Genomic DNA, 19,363 nt, shown 5'->3' with positions numbered 1-19,363 from the left:
CGATTATGCATACTGGGTGTTGTTGATTGCAGTTTGGCTTTGTATCCATATTGGTGACGTCATTCTTCTCGTGCTTACTTTCCGACGTAGCATCGACGTCAACCATCGTCCGCAATCTGTGACACTAAAACTCAATACGGAATGATGGATAACGGAATTTAACCTTCTATTTACGTCATTTTTTACTCTACAACTTTCGTATAATGCAGCAGTGCGTTTTTCTTTTTCATTCAAGTCACTAGATGATGTTTCTAGTAAAAACAACAACAACAAAATGACCTAAGATTGCTATAATATAGCGTATCTTTACCGAAATATGTAGTGTTTCTTACAGAATAAGATAGGCATTTATTCTGTTTTGCGGAGTTCTGTTGTGAATATTTTAATATAACCATCTTATTTCAGTGCTTTGCAGTTTTAAATGTATGTTAGATAGGTCAGTATTTTTAATTTGTTAGGTATAACTAGTAAAAATATTTCAAGCGTTTCTCTAATATTTGAAATAATAAGTAGTTTTAAGTAACACACACTAATTTTGTACTAGTATTATAACAACATCTACATTTGTTTTGTTAAAAATGATGGTGCTTCGTTAAGTTTTATATATCACGGTTCTTTGTAAAATATATTTTTCATGAAAAACAGTAAGTTGTAAATATAACGAACCTTACGAATAATAAAAAGGCTTTCACAGATTTTTAATTAATATGTTTGAGCAATAATTTTAAAACAGTGGATGATAAAACGCGCCATAAATGTATTTGCCAATAAGGTAATTGGTCAAAATATAAAACACAATATTAAATAATTACTGTTTACACATTTCGTAATATTTGTGTGACTTATTAACATTTCAGTTGTTTTCGGAGTAACCCGTGTACGAGATGGTAATGGTAAAAGTGTCCTTCTTGAACCAGCTGGCCTATGATCTTTCAGTTTTGAGACTTCCCTTTTTAGTATGCTGTCGATTGTCCTCGGTTTCTCTGGGTTTTAAAGATGTTTTGGAGGGTTAACTTCCTGTAGTTATTGACGTCACTTCTCTCCTCTTAACTCGTATTTTTAGAACATGCATTGTTGAATATCCTCTGAGGAACGCTAACGCCACACAACGTAGGATACTAGTTAAATATTATATTAAATACTTGCTTGTTCTTATGTAATAGTGTTGGATACACTTAATATTTGAACTTTACCTTAACGTGATTATAGAATAGTTCTACATTGTGTCTCTAAGATAGTTTATTGAGAAATTACGTGTCCAAACCATTAGGAATTTAACGACTTATAGTAAGTTGTGCTTATACGCCAAGTAACACTATAATTCATGTATGTACTTGTAAATGAGTTGACAAAGAAATTTGACATTTAAAAGATGCCAGTTTAGACAAATAAAAAAACAATGTTAAAGAATGTTTTGTATCTAGCTAAGAAAACAATGATACGTAACGGAACCTCTGTCGTAAAATTAGTTTGAGAAACCGTGTTTTTAAAGGGACTTATCTGTATAAATTTATTAGACCCATCTTTTGTTTTTAAAACTGGTAGTTATTTTACCGTGCTAGAATGTTGATCTCCCTACACACACAGTGGTACAGCGGTATGTTTGCGGGCTTTCAACGCTAGAAACCGGGTTTCGATACCTGTGGTAGACAGAGCACAGATAGCCCAGCCCATTATATGCTTAACTTCCAACAAACAAACAGTGTTAATATGTTATATTAATATCTTTAGAAATTAAATAAATTTTATAGATGTTAATTGGTCAGTGATGGTTGAGCACACTAGGTATAGTAGTATTTGGTATCATACAAATACAATCACAATGCCAAACTAATTTGAAGCGATATGCAGAAGGTAGAGAGTGGAAGACTGCGCTACGCTTTCCATCTACATCGTAATTCATTAAACCTTCTATCACTATATACTTTTTGTACCTTTGGATTGAATTATTTTAAATATATGTGAATTAAAGAGCTTATATTACAACGTACGCACACACTCATGCACCGAACTGAAAAGCCGTGTATGTGTTCATAACGTTTTCATTTGTATTTAAATTCATTCAGAAGCGGCGGAACAAAACATCTAAAGATTTCTAATGAAATAAGCACTTAACTGAAAAGTAGTCTATTTCGTTAGATCTTTATTCACTTTTCAGTGTGATTCTGTATATTAATTATTTATTCTCAATTAAGACTCACCTGATACTGACTTTAATTAAACTGAGACTGTTGCTTTGTAACCGTCTGTTAGCTCCTTTTATCACATCGGTTTGGCATGTATGTAAGAGCTAATTTCATTTATAACCAGTTCCTCACTTGAGCTGATAAATGGTCATGAACTTTTTGAATTTTTTCTTCTCATCTTTTTTTATTTTAATTAAACTAGTTAGATTTTCAAAGTGTGTTGTTCTAGGCCATACCTTGTCTATTGTGTGTTGTTCTAGGCCATACCTTGTCTATTGTGTGTTGTTCTAGGCCATACCTTGTCTATTGTGTGTTGTTCTAGGCCATACCTTGTCTATTGTGTGTTGTTCTAGGCTATACCTTGTCTATTGTGTGTTGTTCTAGGCTATACCTTGTCTATTGTGTGTTGTTCTAGGCTATACCTTGTCTGTTGTGTGTTGTTTTAGGCCATGCCTTGTCTGTTGTGTGTTGTTTTAGGCCATGCCTTGTCTGTTGTGTGTTGTTTTAGGCCATGCCTTGTCTGTTGTGTGTTGTTTTAGGCCATACCTTGTCTGTTGTGTGTTGTTTTAGGCCATACCTTGTCTGTTGTGTGTTGTTTTAGGCCATACCTTGTCTATTGTGTGTTGTTTTAGGCCATACCTTGTCTATTGTGTGTTGTTTTAGGCCATACCTTGTCTATTGTGTGTTGTTTTAGGCCATGCCTTGTCAATTCAGCAAATTAAAGTAAAATTAATTTCACTTACAGTATGTTTTAATTCTTAAATAGGACACTTGTTAGAAATAACAAAATATTTCCCCCTCTTTTGAGTTGTTTTTTTTTCGTTCTCTAAATTAGAGTCCCCCGTTAGTACAGCGGTAAATCTAAGGATTTAAAACGCTAAAATGAGGGGTTCGATTCCCCTCGGTGGGTTCAGCAGAAATCTCGATGTGGCTTTGCTATACGAAATATACACTCTGTAAATCAGTATCCTGTACGTATGTTAACTGATAGATTAAACCTGTCCACAAGTGACACAGTGGTATGTCTGCAGACTTTACAACGCTAGGAACAGGATTTCCAAATTCTTGTTGAGTGTACAGAGTGCAGATAGTCCACTGTGTAGCTTTCTGTTTCACTACAAACAAACAAGGTAATACTTGTATACAAACAGCACAGTATTCGTTTTGCTTAGTAATGACTGGAAGCTTTTCTTGACTTTTGATAATATTTTATAATTTAGGCCGTTACTCTAATTCTGTAAGTTTAACCCGAAAGAAGAAAGGTTTCCAAGTTTTTTAATAGTACAATACTTTCCCAAGGTTTCGCTAACAGTGAGGGCACCAAAGTGATGAATCACTGATTTCTAATCATTATAAAGATTACTGTGATAGAATTTTCACGGTGCCAGGTTAGGAGCTTTTTTGTCTATATGTATTTATCTTTTGTTGAAAGGCCAAACTTTTAAAATATACACACATACGCGTATATATGATTAATTATGTTGGGCTCTTGCCAGAATACACAGTTCAGTCTATATAACACATGATCATCTAGTAGAATATTTGAAATGTGGAACGATTACATCGTCATTACAACGAGATGTTTAAAGCTCTGTCCTTCTATATAATGCTTTCTAATTGCTTCCGCCATCAGCATCTGTTTCCAAGTTATTGCTTGTTTATTTTCTTCCGTTATTTTCGTATACTAAAGAAAGATTGCGATTGTTTCGTAGCCGCGTGGATTGCAGTAAATGGTAAAGTTATTTCTCGTAGCTTGATATAGTAAAGGATGTAATGATTTCTCGTGGCTTGATGTAGTAAAGGATGTAATGATTTCTCGTGGCTTGATGTAGTAAAGGATGTAATGATTTCTCGTGGCTTGATGTAGTAAAGGATGTAATGATTTCTCGTGGCTTGATGTAGTAAAGTATGTAATGATTTCTCGTGGCTTGATGTAGTAAAGTATGTAATGATTTCTCGTGGCTTCATATAGTAAAGGATGAAATGATTTCTTGTGGCTTGATGTAGTAAAGTATGTAATGATTTCTCGTGGCTTCATATAGTAAATGTTACTTACCTCGAGCCTTGACCATTTCATTACTTTGAATTACATATAGCAGTTGTTGAAAATATTTCTTAACTTTGCTTGTTTAAGTAAATTAATGAACAGTTGTATAAACAGAAACATCTGTTGGCTTCATCAGTTTACTTGCATTAATGATAACATAAATAACGTTCGTAATTTTTAGAATAAGTTAACCACTTGCTGCGTTTTGCTCATTTCAGGAGTTTTCTAATCGATTTTGGAGGGTAACAAAGAAAACTGTTTCATTATCAAATACAGTAACAACGTTTCGTCATAATTAGTTTGTAAAAAGTTTGTTCGATATACCTTATTCATGTTGAAATCTTTTGATAATAACGTGCATTATACATGAAATTTTCTCAATGTCCATATTTGTTTTTGTGATATTTGCGAACTTTAGTTATGTGTACCGTCTCAGCCTCTCTGTGTGGACTTTTCATTTTACGTTTTTTATTTAGTGTATAACACTGACGTTGAAATATAAAGGGAATTTTCATATTATGAGAAAGGGAAGTTAGCCTAAATATATTACTCATTCTGTGCACACTTTTTATTAATATTATTTTACAGTAAGTCAACAACTTATTGGGCTCGGCATGGCCAAGTGTTTTAAGGCGCTCGACTCGTAATCTGAGGGTCGTGGATTCGAATCCCGGTCGCACCAAACATGCTCGCCCTTTCAGCCGTCGGGGCGTTGTAATGTGACGGTCAATCCCACTATTCGTTGGTAAAAGAGTAGCCCAAGAGTTGGCGGTGGGTGGTGATGACTAGCTGCCTTCCCTCTAGTCTTACACTGTTAAATTAGGGACGGCTAGTGCAGATAGCCCTCGTACAGCTTTCAGCGAAATTCAAAACAAACAACAGTTTATCTCTATTTCAGGCAATCGTATTTTTCTTTACCGCCCTCTCGTGGCACAACGGCATGTCTGTGGACTCCCACCTTTAGAAACCGAGTTTGGATACCCGTGATGATCAGACGATAGATATTCCATTGTGTGGCTTTGTGCGTAATTACAAGCAATTGGCCAACCTTACCATCTTTGAAGAGCTGGTCGTGGCTCTGTGGTTAGCCTTCCTGCACTGTGAACCTGAGAGTTTACAGTTCGAGATCCAATGCTGCTAAAAGGAGCTTTGCATTTTGAAGTAGTGGGTGTACTGTAAGAGTGATAACCGACTCTGACAATTCTATCAAACAAGAATAGCCGGAGGATTGGTGGTAGGTGATGTTGACAAGCTACAATCTTTCTTTTCCATTACTTTAGAAGGACCGGCATGGCTAGGTGGGCTAAGGCATTCGACTCGTAATCTGAGGGTCGCGGGTTCGAATCACCGTCACACCAAACATGCTCACTCTCTCAGCCGTGGGAATGTTATGATGTGACACTTAATCCAACTATTCGTTGGTAAAAGAGTAGACCAAGAGTATCAACAATGATTATAGTAATGAGTAAATTTAAATTAACGTTAACATAAATTGTTCTCTCTTTATAAATGGCGGCCCGGCATGGCTAGATGGGCTAAAGCATTCGACTCGTAATCTGAGGGTCACGGGTTCGAATCCTCATCGCACCAAACGTGCTCGCCCTTTCAGCCGTGGGGACGTTATAATGTAATGGTCAGTTCTACCATTCATTGGTTAAAGAGTAGCCAAGAGTTGGCGGTGGTTGGTAATGACTAGCTGCCTTCCCTTTAGCCTTACACTGCTAAATTAGGGACGGTTAACATTGATAGACCTCATGTAGTGTAGCTTTGCGCGAAATTCAAAATATTAATAATAATAAATTTTTATAAATGTTTCTAATGGATGTTTATTCAAGTCTCTCGTTTTGCGAGGAATACCACATTGAAAACATATCACAAACTCAACAGTGCATATAAAGATTTCAACATTAAAAAAGATAAAATGAAACATTTACTCATATTTTTAATTATATAAAGCATTTATATTTGTTTAAGCTATTTAGTATACTCTCCATTTCTCCTAACTTTGAAAGCAAGTTTATTGTATGTATATTAAGTGTTCCGATTCGTTATACTTGGCTCTGCATGGCCAGGTTACGGCGCTTGATTCGTAATCTGAGGGTCGCGGGTTCGAATCCTCGTCACGTCAAACATGCTCGCCACTTCAGCTGTGGAGTCGTTATAGTGTGACGGTCAATCTCACTATTCGTTGGTAAAAGAGTAGTCCAAGAGTTGGTGGTGGGTGGTGATAACCAACTGCCTTCCCTCTGGTCTTTCATTGCAAAATTAGGCATGACTATCACAGATACTCCTTCTGTAGCTTTGCTCGAAATTCAAAACAAACCAAACCAATCACTTAACTTCGTCATTATTTGGACACGGTTGTTAAGTATTATTTGTGTTTTGAAATGATTTCATTGTATCTGAATATTAGTGTTAAATAACTAAGACTTGTACCATGCTCTTCATAAATCAATACTTCCCATCGGTTTGAGCTTTACTTCACAATTGATTTTCGATTTGGCCTAGCTCGGATCGAGCAAAACATGCCTTTAAAAATCTTCTAAAAAACGAAAACTAGTCTTTAATTTAAAAACGATAATAAGTATGTGGATAAATTTTCATTGCTTCGAAGCGATGCTGTCTTATCTCGTACGTCATTAGACTGGTCCGTAGAACCATGTTTAGTAGCTTTCAGACTGACCAAACGACATGTTGAACGAGAAAGATGCTGTAAACCCTGATTGGCTGGCTGTGCCAGTGAGCTCGCGCGCGTTAGATTCCGTGTAATTTTCCTGCGTACAGCGAATCCTGCAGTGGCGCGTGCACGGTGCACCCTCTGTCTTCCTATCTCAGAAGGTTACCGACAGTTGAAGGTATAAGACTGGTGTTGAGGAAACATCTATTCCTATTGTTCACCTTGTAGTCTTGGACACCGTCGTTTCCCGGCTTGTTAAGTGTCCACTCTCAGCAACCTTTCAGAGCTGATAATACCTACTTGCTCATGTGATTGGTGAACTTGCTCAGGTAAGGCAGTTTTGGAGAAACGATTGCATGCAGTTTTGCGTAGTGGTATTGCATATTATGCTGGATCATGTACTGTTCGAACTAACATTTAGTTTCCTAGAGTGTATTTCTACGCACTAAGCAACCATTTTCAGCAGAGTAGTTTGAGAATAAACTTCGTTGAGGGTTCAGTCGGAACACTGTGTACCCTCTATATAGTTCGTATTTGTCGTAATTCGCATTCAGGGTACAGTGTGGGGTTATCATATGCGATCAATTTGTTAGGTATCAAAATATAAAAGATTTACAGTGTCAGTTATTGTTATCATTTACAGCAGGAGTTTGGGCATTGCACAACGTGGTACTGAGTGATAGGTTTTAACCCAACTTGTGTAATATTATAGAGAACCTGTTTTAGTTGGTGGATAAGGTAGGGAACAAGTGCCCGTGTTGATAAAACCACTAAAAGTGTTTCTTAATTTATATTCAACAGTATCGACCGTCTAAAGCTCAGATTTCATCTTTTGCCGTTTCTTGGAACTTGGAAACTGTGTTCTGATAGAGACAGATATAAAACAAGTGTTCTACATTCATAAAACCAGCTGTTAAAGGAAGTACCTTACACCTCTTCTTAAAAAAAAAAAAAAAAAATTCAGGTCCAACTTAGACACGGGCATACCTGCTAAAGGTTTATCAGGAGGTGTAACATTTCGTTAGTGTAATGTTGAATGTATGTTCACCAATTATAATAGTGAAGGGGTTATATGGAGGATAACAGTTTAAGTTACTTTTTCGCGTGTTTTAAGTTAGCGCTAAAATTAGATACCATTAAAATTTATTTTTAAGTTAAAACTACGTTTAACGTGAACTTAAGTTTTATTTTTGTTATTATAACTTTACATAACTGATGCACTTGTCACAACGATTATGGAGAGAATCATCTTACACTAAATGTGATATTTTTATCATTCAAGCATTAGCCATACAAGTATAAAATGAACAGCACAACGTAAGACTTTTAGATAAAAGATTGGAATACCCTGATATGTTTAGTTAAATATTAATATCTGATGGCAGATAACAGAGTCTGCTGCTACATTTTTCAGTACTAGTTGTAAATTCATTTAGAGGATTGGAACTCTGATGTAAAGTAATTTTTATGTATTGGATCTTGGAAGGAAATGGAAGACTGAAAATTGCGTTGTATGATTCTCGTCATTAAAAGTTGGTGTTTATGAATTATTTATTATATTTCAAGTATTTATATTGTCTTGGTCAAACTACAGCTTCTTTCACTGTGTAATATTATTATTACAAGCAGAAACACCACCATACGGGTGGCTGTTTCTGCTAATAATTATTAATCATGGTACAGTGTTCTTCTTCACGTAGTGCAACTTTTTTTTAAAACAATTTTCTTCTCTTTTCGCTTGAGAGATTCGTGACCCCGACGTTTCGTTTGCCTTCCTTTCACTGACATCTCTATACTTTTCTTTCCCTTCCCATCTTGAATGGTTTTATTTGGATTCGCTCCTTATGGGCCCGACATGTCCAGATGTGTTAAGGCGTTCGACTCATCTGAGGGTCGCGGGTTCGAATCCCCGTTGCACCAAACATGCTCGCCCTTTCAGCCGTGGGGGCGTTATAATGTCATGGTCAATCTGACTATTCGTTGGTAAAAGAGTAGCCCAAGAGTTGGCAGTGGGTGGTGATAACTAGTTGCCCTCTTTCTAGTCTTACACTGCTAAATTAAGGACGGCTAGGGCAGATAGCTCTCGTGTAGCTTTGCGCGAAGTTCAAAAACAAACAAACAATCCTCTTCTTATAAGTTTAACACACACCATAAGAAAAGTCTGTTTCAATATTATCAATATGTTGATGCTTAAAGACTTTTTCATAGTTTTTGGTTACATACATAGACACTGACATACACGCTACGTTCATTATAGTAAAACTATTTTAAAATGTTTCTGAACTTAGCTGATGGCCTAGGAGTTAGCGTGTGGGACTGCGAATCCGAGGGTTAATTGTTTTCATCCCCTTGTCGCAAAATCGCCCTTCGCGTTTTGAAGGGATGTTTTTTAAGTATGACGTTCAAATCACAAAAGTTTATAGTGGGAGCTGATATTGCAGATATCCCTGTAGGTTAGCGCAAATATCTGAAAGAAACGTAAATATAGAGAAAAAGCTAAAATCTTGCTCAAAAAGCCGTAACGGAAGGTTTGGGAAGTTCTCATGATTTGTAAAAGGATGGTGCAGGTAATTTAAGAACTTGAGATGACATATTTATGATGGCTATACGTTAAAATGTAAAAAAAAAAAAAAATGTATATGTTGAATGTTAGGGAGTATAATCGTTCATTTCATGAAGATTAGGCAATATTAGAGAGAGCACATGATAAGGAACACAGTACTCATATAAAATATTGTTCACTTTGTATGGAATAAGAAAAGTGATAAAATGTTATATTATCATCAAGGAAAAGCTTTTTGTTCGAAGCTGCTTCCTAGGAACGATCTTGTACCACGTACTAACGCCGAGCTTCTTCACTGATTTGTTTTTCAAGGAATATTGTGTATAAACGGTTACTTTACATATTAACCCTTGTCGTCGTGAAACCACCCAAAGTATGCAAAAAGAATGAGCGACTATCTGTAGTCTGAAAAACTGAAGTTTGCCTGTGGAAGTTGTTATCACAGAACATGCATATGGGAGTACTTTTTTACTGCTGTTCCTACAAAATGCAGAAACATTCGTAATAAATACTACAAAATTAGCATAAAAAACGCAACAAATGCAAATAACTATTTTTACCTCTCTACCTAGATGTCTGTAAAACATTTTGCAACATTAGTTCGTTGGTTGGTAGAAACGGTATTTTAATTCTTTTGTGGGAATTCTGAGGAAAGACTGTTCCCTCTTTAAATACCCCATAGCTTACCAGTTCTAAGAAGTTAAATATTTAAACCTACTTTTCTCTTTATGTTGTGTATCTACAAATAAATCTGGGATTCGTGTTGACGAGAAACCCACTTGAAATAAAAATGGATCTTAAGGCGGCCGGTATGGATATTAAAACTTTTTATGAAAATAAAGTAGATAACTACATTTCGATCTGAAGATGATCTAAGAAGGTCGAAACGCTGTCCTCTACTTTATTTTAATAGAAGTTACAATACCCACACCAGCCGTCTTCAAATTTGGGATTGGGAGAGTCACTCATCAGTAACTGTGGCATTGAAAAATTTAAATGTTGTAAGCAATTGCTTAAATGACCCTAAAGATGATTTACAGTCGGTGAATATCTTTTTATTAGGAGAATATACATGTTTAATTTTAAGTTTGTTTATTAAACAAAACATAGTCGAAAAGCAGTAACTTGACAGTGTTGACTTAACCCTGAAGACTGTGTGACGAAGATACAGCAACAGAATGTAACGAAAATGCCTTACAATATTTTATTCATTTCAAGATCGTTGGAACTTGGTGCTATGAGGCCAACAAATATGATATGCTTTGCGTATAACCAGGAATCTCTCTGATATAGCAGTGACGTCACATGGTAAGTGGTGTACATTTGTTTTGATAAATTACGGCAGGAAGCAAAGGTTCACAAGACTAGAGGTTCCGAGTGCCTCCGAGGAATGTACGATTCACATGGATATAGCGATGTTGTGGTTAGGAAAACTGAATCACGACACGTTTATCTCTAGTGACAGAAGTCAAGTTACAAGTTTTTTGTGATTACTTTTTCAGAAACAAAAAAACAGAAAACGTGTTTTGAATGAATATGTTCTTTGTGAGGGAACAACATTTTATGCACTCTTGGTAGTAGCTTAATAACTAACATTAATGTGGTACTGTTTGATACAAGAGGAATTCTAAATATTCACGTGGTCTGTTAACTTGTTGGTCGAGCCAAAGATGGTTGACGTGATACGGTAACTTGTTAAGAGATGATTTGGTGACATGTTAGTGGAATCAAAGGTGGTTCATGTAATTTGGTGACATGTTGGTGAAACCAAAGATGATTCAAGTGACCCCGTGACATGTTGGTGGAACCAGAGGTGGTTTACGTAATCCGACATCTTGTCAGAGAAACGAACAATGATTCATTTATTAGTTGACGAAAACAACAAAGTTGCTATTTAATGTCAGCAAAATCGCAAATATATTTACCTCTTTTTATGTTTTTGTGACGGTGAAATCAACGAACAGTATGTTTGTAAAACAGTGGAGATTCATGCGATCTGGTCACGTGCTAATTAAGACAGATGTTTTACCTAGTCCATCTGCATACATATGTGTTGAAACAGGAAACCCTGATATATAAGAGTATTCGAAAGGCTTGTTACATTTCATAGGAACTGATTTACATTTTCTAGCGTTATCCAGTTACACGTTGATTAATAGTAAGTGCACTTTTTCTGGTTTAACTTCGTTCTGAGAGTTGATTAGTTTGCTCATTACCCAATTATACGTTAATTAATATACACGTTTCTGGTTACATGTTGGTTAGCGTAATTTTTTTATTATTATTATTTCGTTGAGTGTTAAATAATGTGCAGGCTTTCCGGTTACATGTCGCTTATAAATATATCTCCAGGTTACGTGTCGGTTGTGTACGTTTCCCGGTGACACCTTTATGGACGTCAGTGTTATCTAGTTTTTTGTTTTGTTTTAAATTTCGCGCAAAGCTACTCGAAGGCTATCTGCGCTAGCCGTCCCTAATTTAGCAATGTAAGACTAGAAGGAAGGTAGCTAGTCATAACCACCCACCGCCAACTCTTGGGCTACTCTTTTGCCAATGAATAGTGGGAATGACCGTAACATTATAACGCCCCCACGGCTGAAAGGGCGAGCATGTTTGGCGCGACAGGGATTCGAACCCACGACAGTGTTATCTAGTTCATGTTGAGTATGGCTAAATTTTCCGATTAGTTGTTGCGTTAAATGAGAGGTGTACGAATCATTTGCAATATTTACAACATTTTTAACACCACGTGATACATGGAAAGTTAATTCAACTCTGTAAGGGTTTGAAATTTCAGGTCCTGAAATCTGATTCAGATTTCACTGTTTCCTGTTTGTTTCTTTTTTTTTACAGTTTGATGTTCAGACTTGTTTTAAGTTTTTGTTTTTAATGGAAAAAATAACGATTTTTTCTTCGTTTTTCCCCTTTTATTACCAGTGGTGATCGATCGACTTTTTAAAAATATGAAACCGTGTTTCAATACCCGTAGAGGGCATAGCACAGATAGCTCGTTGTGTAGCTTTTTGCCTAAGTCACAAAATTAGTTAGGACTAATTTTGTTAGGATACTAATTCAGTATCGTTCATACTGAAATTAATTTCACTGTTTACCGCTAGGATCCTCCCTACCATACAATTGTAAATATAAAATGAGTGATTTCACCTCAGTTTTATGGTAGTTTCTTTTCGCCGAGTTTTATAACCTGTAAGAACAAACTTCTTCAATATGAAGTGGCCTGGCATGGCCAGGTGGTTAAGGCACTCGACTCGTAATCCGGGAGTCGCGAGTTCGAATCCCCGTCACACCAAACATGCTCGCCCTTTCAGCCGTGGGGGCGTTATAATAGGGGGACGGTCAATCCCACTGTTCGTTGGTAAAAAGAGTAGCCAAAGAGTTGGCGGTGAGGGGTAATAACTAGCTGCCTTCCTCTAGTCTTACACTGCTAAATTATGGACGGCTAGCGCAGATAGCCCTCGTGTAGCTTGAGCGAAATTCAAAATAAATAAACAGTAAGAAGTAGTAGAAAGACCTTGCCCTCTAGCAAGGAGTATAAAAATAAATCTGTAATTTCATGGTTGATTATTATCTTTAATCTGAGAAAAGAAAGTCAGGATTTTACTTAATTATGAAACACCTCGATTTACTTTACTTTGTATTTCAGATGTTGAATAATCAGAAATACAACCTACACTTTGTCAGTGTACTAATCGATAACAGTAAAGGTTTAACGGCTATTCGTTTTGTAGCACTGTATGTGTGTGTCTCATACGCGATGAAAACTAGTGATTTGTTTGCGATACGTATATCATTATTAATTAATATAACAGTATCCACCCCCTCTCTCTCTCGTAAAACGTAGCAAGTATTCTTGGCTGCTCTGAAGACGTACTATGGGCATTGAATGACATTTCAGCCACTGGCCTCTTATATTCATGGTCTCTGGAAATCAAGATGAAAGACTTTTTATTACCAAGTTTAGAAGGATGAGAAACTGTTCAAAAGAAGGAACTCTTTGACACTGAGAATATAAACAGAGTGAGAGAAAAACAGAAACAGAGATAGGAAGTTAAATAAAACTTGATAGAATATTCTTGTGGGAAATGGAGCTTAAGTCTACATTATGAAAAGGTAAAATTGAACGTGATTCTGAAAGAAGACCCTTGAAAGTTATTCCTATCAGCAATTGATATCTAACTTATGCATTGGACATGCATCTGTTTTTATTCAGACTTGTAGATCTAATTAATTTACAAGTGTTTACGTCAGGTTCTGTACTGAGTTTATGTAACAGAACCCCTAATATTAGAGGTTTTTGAAAGTCCAGTTCGTTAGTCTCGTGGATTTACAGAATTTTGCTGCTAAATCAAACAGTTCACAGTACAGTCTGTAAAAAAATATACTTATCTCTATTCCTGCTGATTTTGAATTTAAATTACAATACCTTGCGAAAGCATTCAGCTCCTCTGCAGACTTTCCACATTTTTGTTGCCACCTGAGCTTGCAATCATGGAATTTTCAAATGGAACTTTATATTCAGAATCTACACAATCTTTCAAACTGAGAGAGCTACAAAAACTGATATCGTCTAAGCTTGATTTCCAAAGAAAATTAGAATATTCTCAGTTGCATAAGTCTTCAACCCTCTTCCTCCGGCAACCCTAAATCAGTTCAGGTGCAAAAGATTAATTCGAAAGGTTACAAAATTAGTGTAATGGTTTCTGTTTGTCTGTAGTCAAAGTAATTTAACTTGACTTCAGAATAAATGCATCTGTTCAAGCCACAACTCGCAGTGATACAACATATCAACCATGAAGATCAAAGAGCTTTCTAAACAAGTCAGGGATGAAGTGGTAGAGAAGCACAGATTAGAGGAAAGTTAAAAGAAATTTTCAAACTTACTGATTATCCCTTTGAATGCAGTGAAGCCCATCATTAAGAAGTGGAATGTGCTTCATACAACCCAGTAACTACCTAGATTAGGTCGCCTTTCCAAACTAAGCAGTCGTGCAAGCAGGAAACTGTTTGGGGATCTCACTATGAAGCCATTGATGACTTTGAAGTATTTGCAAAGTCGTGTCTGAAATGGGAATCGGTGTTCATTTAACGACAATATCCAAGTATTTCCACAAAGGTGGCATTTATGGGCGAGTGGGAAGAAAGAATCACCTTAGATCTCGTATGAAGTTTGCGACAAAGCTTTTAAATGATATTGAAGAAAGTTTTATGAAAACACGAGAGAAAAATTGCGCTTTTTGGTATCAATTCAAAGTGTTACGTCTAGCGCAAGCCCAACAAAGCACATCACCAAACTACACCACCCTAACTGTTAAACATGGTGAAGGGTACCATCATGTTATGGTGATGCTTCTAATGAACTGAGACTGGGATGCTTGTTTGGATTAAGGAGAAGACGAATGGTGCAAAGTAAAGGAGAATACCAGGGAAAAATCTGCTTGAATTAGCTAAGAATCTGAAACTGGGTCGAAAATTTACATTTCAGCAAAGCAAAGACCCCAAGCACAAGACCAAAGCCACACTGGTGTGGTTTCAAAAGAAGAATGTCCTGAGTGGCTCAGTCGAAGTCCTGACTTGAATCCAATAACAATTTACGGCGAGACTTGAAGATTTCAGTTCATCAACGATCTTCAACGAACTTGTCAGAATAGAACCAATTTTGCCTAGACGAACTGACAAATCTTACACCATACCATTGTTCAGAGTTGGTAAAAACCTATCCAGAGGACTCGCTGCTATAGTTGCTGAAAATGGTGCCTCCAGCAAATACGGACTTAGGAGCCTGAAAACTTATTCAATCAGCAAATTTTAATTTATATATTTTCTTCGCAGGTTTTGTTGACATTCAGCATCTTTCTCACGTAACATTAAGAGTTATAAATAAAAAGAAGTTTGTTGAAAACAATTGTTTACATTTTATATTTCACCAAAATGCTGACGTTATCGGAATGAATGAATGCTTTTGCGAGGAACTGTATTCCTGGTGCTAGGCCTGAGTCATATTCGTATTATATACACACACGACTATAGCAGTAGGTTTGGAATAACAAATCGTTTTTATTTAACGCCGCAGACATTTTATAAACTACATGAAGTTGTATGTTATGGTTAATTTAAAAGTATAAGTCATTCAGCGTTTTACACAGTGTGGGGCATTCCCCAAAGGGGGCACAAATGATCTTTTAGGGGCCGCGATCAGTAAGATAAGAGTGCAGTAATGCTAAATTAAACGTTTTGGTGTATTTTTTATTAATGAAAATAAGAAGTAATTACTACAATATATATAACATTTCAATGTGTATCCTTGTGTTACACCTCATCACTTACGCATTCTTCCCCTCATTTGAAAGGGAAGAAGGGCTAGAAACCAAATTTGTTAAAGTTAGAGTGAATGACAAAACAATAGAGAAACGCTGGTGGTGATGTTCACCCTAATATCTGTTTTTATCATCCATAATAGGTGAGTTAATTCTTTATGAAATGTTCCTTTCTCAAGGCCCGACATGACCAGGTGGGTTAAGGCGTGCGACTCGTAATCTGAGGGTCGCAGGTTCGAATCCCCATCGCACCAAACATGCTCGCTCTTTCAGCCGTGAGGGCGTTATTCAGTGACGGTCAATCCCACTGTTCGTTGGTAAAAGAGTAGCCCAAGAGTTGACTGTGGGTGGTGATGACTAGCTGCCTTCCCTCCAGTCTTACACTGCTAAATTAGGGACGGCTAGCGTAGATAGCCCTTGAGTAGCTTTGCGCGAAATTAAAAAACAAACAAACAGATCCTTTCTCACGCAGTGGTTCATTCCAATTACCTTGTCAGTCTGTGGAATTTCACAAAACAACGACAGTGTATATTCATATGCAAGTAATGGTATTTCTGTGTACTTGCATTATAGTTGTTCGTGACAATTTTGGCAACAAACCGGTCCATCATACAAAGGTTGAGAAATGCTGTTTCAGGTGGATAGAGAATATTGATTTCATAGTAGCGTTTTGTTACCTTTATTGGTTATATCTTATAAAGACATGGCTGTCTGGAATGCTTTAAATTTGTTTTGTTTAGGCAATAATAGGTTTTGGTACTTTGTTATCTTGTTATAGCAATTATACCACGTATGTGTTTTGACTAGTAAGCGGATATATTTAAGGAACATCTTTACTATAGGAAACAGTTCAGAAGCCAAATAGTTTTGTATAATTTTGGCATCTGTTAATTTTCTGTGCGTTTTTAAATGCTTTATTGTCGTTACATTCCAGTTGAAAGAGATTGGTGAGAGAGAGATGGGTGTTTCCTGTTACAGGTGTGCACTTGTTAAAGTTTGTTGATGTGGACTCAGTGTACTGAACAACGTTCAGTGGAACAGTTCATTGACTGTCCATGTCCGATCATTTCTGTTATTGATTATGTGTCATGATACAGAGAGAAGAGAAGCGAATATGTTTTCTGACATTTTAATAATCATATTTATTGATACACGCTGTTCCTTTGTTAATCGGTTCTATTAGAACAGTGTAGATACTTACATCTTATCACCTTTAAATTTCTGTAAGATATACCTAACTTTGTACTTATAACTGATATTTGTTATCAATACGAATGGTGGTATTTATAGTTGATTATTTTAAACTTGGAAGGTTAAAGAAATTGGTTTTTGTACCAACGTTAGGTTTAGTTGTTACCTTCATATTTCTTAGTATTTTGTACTAAGAAGCTGCTGAACGGATTTGTATCATTTGCTGTTTGTCTTGAGTTCACTTATGTTTTAGGACTTTTTAATTGTTATGAAAGGTTGATAAATAATCTTAAACGTATTTACTTTCTGCTTTGATTGAGGTTGTAAGGTGTTTGCTGGTTGATTGGAATTGAGCACAGAACTACACAATGGGCTACCGGTGCTCTGCCCACCACGGGTATCAAAACTCAGTTTCTGGCGGTATGAGTCCGTAGGCAGGTCGCTGTGCTACTGGGGGCGGTGTGAAGTATTTCACTGAGCCTAGTTAATGATTAAACAATAGCTGATGAGGGAATAAGAGAACAATTAGATGGTCTCATAAGAGATAAGAAAGATACCAATATTCGAGAACTAATAATCGTTTGTTATTATAGTAAGGGGAAAAATGTGAATTCTTCAGTTATTGGATATCAAATTTTGCAGAAAATTGTAAAATATTTACGGATTTGTGTGCCTGAAATATATTTTCTGTGTCGTGGAGCAGTCAGCACCTTATGAGAAGAAAGTATAGTTTTATTCTGTTGGTTGGTTGGTTTTTAATCATAAATATTTATAAATTAATACTTTGTAAATAAATAATCGGTTTGTTCAGTTTTATACTCGGGTAACTGCTGATCGAAGAGACTGACTCTCTTACTATATATTTTAACTTCAGTATAACCTCAGTTAAGTTTTAAGTATACGATAAGTGAGGAAGTGGTAGATGTTTTAACAGATCCGAATGTATTTTGGTGAGTTAGTTGGTTATAAAGCAGTTCTGCTGAATATGCGTGACATGTAGGAACAAAAGTTGTAACTTAAATCTGCAGCATCGACAGTACGTGATTTTATACGTATGTGCATGTACTTAGTATACACGTGTGTAATATCGTGTTATTTGTAGCTGTATTATGTATCCCTTGGGGACATAAAGGTATTTCTGTCTTCCTTTGGTAAATAGATTATTATCCACACATTATTACTGCATTCAAGATTTACTTATTTATTATTTCGTAATTTCTGCACAGTGTGTAAAAGCGCGATTCGGATTACACGCACGGAAATTTCTCGAGCCGGCCACAACATTGTTATAACCTAAAAAAAAAAACATAAAATCGTGATTTCGGACCATTAAAGAGCGAAGCAAGGGTGTATTTGCTGTTCACATTAAAAATGCTACTATATTTCGTGTTTCTCTTGAACTACACTTGCCACTTACGTCCTAAAGACTATTTTTGTGTGTGTGTTTGTACGCAAGAGTACGTTATTAACTGTCTACGTTAGATAGATAGATAGGTTTCTTTCCAAAGGCTTTAATGATTTCTGTAAACTAAAATGCATGTGGGAATTACAGTGCAATTCTAACAAACTGTGTTTATAAGGAACTTTAAATGGAACTAATTACTTTAATGGACGATATATTTATTAGAAATGCTTTGGGGCCTGTATTGCTTTAACTCTTAACCTTTGCAAACATTTACACTTAACCCTAAGCCTTAATGTAGAATATCGTTCTAGGAAATAATTAACCTGTGATCCAATTACCAATTTTGTGATGAGAAACTTTTAACAGCAACGAGGAGAATAATCTCTCTCTTAACTATTGATAAAAATAAACGTGTTAAAATTCGTAAAATAGGAAAAGGAAAACAAAACAGCAATAAGGTTCTACCAGTATATAATATAAAACTACCAGTGTATTATTATGTGAGATAAAAGAATCCAGAATTTGATTCAATAAAAACCAGTATCAATGTATTGAAAGTAGCGTCGAATTTGTAAGCGTATAATATCGTGAACGGCGGTGAGGTTGAATAAACAACCCTTTGCTGTGTAATTTAAATACGCATTGTTTTTTTTCTAAAATGAACACACAGTCTTCATGTAAACCCTTTATATATTGGGTTGAGGAATAATTCGTGAGCGTTTTCTCAAGTTAAACAAATATATTCATAAATGAAACACTTTCGCAAAATATTTCATGTCATTTGGTAGATAATTTTTTGCTCTAATAGATGGTGTGTTTGATTTTCATATGTCTTTAATTTTTGCTTTCATTTTCAGCTCATTAAATGGAATGTCAAGTGGACAAAATCGAGCATTTTCGACAACATCTGCTTTTCGCATTTAATGTCTTGCAATTTCGTTTAAAACAATGCATACTATATA

The 19,363-nt window shown here is 36.0% G+C and overlaps 1 protein-coding gene across 10 annotated transcripts in view; it reads left to right on the top strand.

Annotated features, from left to right (window-relative positions):
* The window catches only part of LOC143249816 (poly(rC)-binding protein 3-like), a 199,763-nt gene that overhangs the window by 49,980 nt on the left and 130,420 nt on the right, over window positions 1-19,363 (top strand). For 2 of the 10 annotated variants that reach the window (XR_013027958.1, XM_076500299.1), the window contains exon 1: window positions 7,015-7,239. The exons of the other annotated variants lie outside the window; for them this stretch is intronic. The gene's annotated coding sequence lies outside the window, so the exon portion shown is untranslated. Of the gene's footprint in view, window positions 1-7,014; window positions 7,240-19,363 lie in introns of those variants that run through there. 10 annotated transcript variants of the gene reach the window in all.

The sequence above is a fragment of the Tachypleus tridentatus genome, chromosome 4 (assembly GCF_004210375.1).
Source record: "Tachypleus tridentatus isolate NWPU-2018 chromosome 4, ASM421037v1, whole genome shotgun sequence".
In the NCBI taxonomy this organism is placed as follows: Eukaryota; Metazoa; Arthropoda; class Merostomata; order Xiphosura; family Limulidae; genus Tachypleus; species Tachypleus tridentatus.
This window is presented reverse-complemented; position numbering and strand designations above follow the sequence as displayed.